The 2,358-nt window shown below is 35.6% G+C and overlaps 1 long non-coding RNA gene across 1 annotated transcript; it reads right to left on the bottom strand.

Annotated features, from left to right (window-relative positions):
• Positions 1–827: 827 nt before the first annotated feature.
• LOC107485588 (uncharacterized) lies at positions 828–1,795 on the bottom strand. Its single transcript, XR_001591497.3, has 3 exons — positions 1,662–1,795; positions 1,038–1,072; positions 828–955 (listed from the first exon to the last, which is right to left on the bottom strand). It is a non-coding gene; the product is annotated as an uncharacterized LOC107485588 (long non-coding RNA).
• Between the last annotated feature and the right edge of the window lie 563 nt (positions 1,796–2,358).

The raw sequence follows: 2,358 nt of genomic DNA on the forward strand, positions 1-2,358 counted from the left end.
CTTGTTTCCGCCATCTTTACAATCCCCTAAAACATTAGATATTTTAGTTAGTAGCATTCATGTAAATAAAATACACCCAACATATTATGTTCACTTACCAAAATTTCCTCTGTTTCTGCACTCATTCTTTCGATCAACTGTTCCTTACTCCAGTTGGCAATCCAGGGTTTTGGCGGTCTTTCAGCCCTCTTCTTGCCTTTGTTTTTAGAAAGATGAAAGTAAATTATCATCAGGGAAAAGAGGCAGCCATCAATTGCCTTCTTCTTTTTCTCCTTGTAGTCGGTTATGCCCTTGACGATAAAGGTCAAAACATGGCCCCCCAATTTCGCTCCGTTATGCTGTCCATCTCAAAAATTGGGGCCAGGTGCACAGACGAGATTTTGTTTATTGTCGTTGGTAAAAGAAACGCCATCTGTATATAGAGGATGAAAATCCTCTTGAACATTAGGCGTTCCTCTTCGTTACCAACGCCAATATCCATCATCTCATCTGTAAGACTTTCGAGGGTCTTACCTTGGAATCTTCTAAAAATTACTTTGTCATCCTCAGAAAGTTTCTTATAATCGACTTTCTGAGGAAATAGATATCCTACAAAAAGAAAAACAACAAAGTATCAAAGTTGGTTCAAATACACCCAAGCATCAACTTAAATACACCCAAGCATAAGTTAATATACACCTATAATTTTTAGCGAGTTACCTGTTGCATTGATGCCAAGCGCATGACCTACTTTTCTTGGTGTTATTTTAAAAGAACCGTATTCGGTTTCCAGTCTGTTCTCCCCTAGTTTGAAGTTGTTAGCCAGCTCCCTTAATACTTGGTGATTTACCCTTAGTGGCGGGATGTGCATCAAGCCACCGAATCCCAAATCCCTCACAATTGTTTTCTTCTCCTCACTCATGTTTCTGAATTTATCACTTAAGAGATGTGTTGCACACTTAAGGTCTTTGGTTTGCTGTAAACAAAAATAAAATTATAGTCAGATATATTTCTATTATATAAAACTGATTTCATGTAAGACATATATTTGTTCTTACATTTCTTCCAGGTTGGTTTCTCGCTGCCATTTTCTCTGAAATGAAAAATACACCCAAAGATATCAGTAAGATACACCCATATATATGAGTCAGATACACCCATTGATAACAGTAAGATACACCCATAGATATGATTCAGATACACCCATATATATCAGTCAGATACACCCATAGATATGATTTAGATACACACATATATATCAGTCAGGTATCACTCAAACATGCATCAATATCAAGCAACATTACAAGGTCAAGCAATATACACCCATGGACAAGTAAATATAAGTAAGTGCTGACTATTACAGTATATCAGTTCAGAAATATACACCCAACATTTTGTGCCATATACACCCAACAAATTACTCCATATACACCCACCAAACTACAGAATATGCCCCCAAAAATTAGTTACCAGAAGAACTAGAACAACAAGAACAGTAACACCTACAAGAACAAAGAAGAACAGTGTAACATAGAAGCAAGAATAACAGTAAAACCTAGAATATTATAAACTGTAAAATGAGACGTACAGCAAGAAGAACAGTAAAACGTACAACAACGTAGAAGAACAGTAAAACCTAGTTCGAAATCTGGAAAATATACAGGAATGGTAATGTAACGTACCTTGAGTATTATAGCTTTGTTTTCTCTGGAGATTCTTGATCGAGAGTTTTATGGTGTGTTGATGGAATTTTTGAATGTTAGTGACGAGTTGTATATCTTGAGTTTCGAATGTTGCTCGAAAATGGAAGGGTTGCGTTTTCTCTGAATGGCTTTGAGAAGTGGAAGAAGTGGAAGAGTCTGCCATTAATGGGTGGTTTACGCGAAGAGAAGCGTAACCGTTTGAGTGGGAGCGCGTGAATGTTACACTCCATTCAATATAATTAGTGCGTGTGTGGAATATTTGTGGGCTGGGGGCTTGTAACACTTGTAAGGCCTTATTGCTTGTATGTGTAGCAGGCCCGTATAAACAAATATAAACAACTCACACAAGAAGTATGTGAGTCACTTTTTTTTGAGGTTTTTTTTATTGTTGTTCTTTTATTTGTGGTAGTGTTGTTGTTTATTTTCTTTTCCTCTTTCTCTTTTTAGTAGTTTTGCTGCATTATGTATTTCTTCTTTGTTTTTGTTTATTTTTTTTCTTTTTATTTTTGTTCAAAGGGTAAAATAAAAAATTATGAGAAACTGAAACTTAAAGTAGAATTGAAGAAGAAAAGATGATGATGATGATAATGATGATAATGATGAAAAAGAAAAGGAAAGGAGTTTTGAGTTATGCAGAAGTTATCAGAAAGTGGCACAGAAATTTTTTAACTGTTAC

Source organism: Arachis duranensis, chromosome 4, assembly GCF_000817695.3.
Source record: "Arachis duranensis cultivar V14167 chromosome 4, aradu.V14167.gnm2.J7QH, whole genome shotgun sequence".
NCBI classification, from domain to species: Eukaryota; Viridiplantae; Streptophyta; class Magnoliopsida; order Fabales; family Fabaceae; genus Arachis; species Arachis duranensis.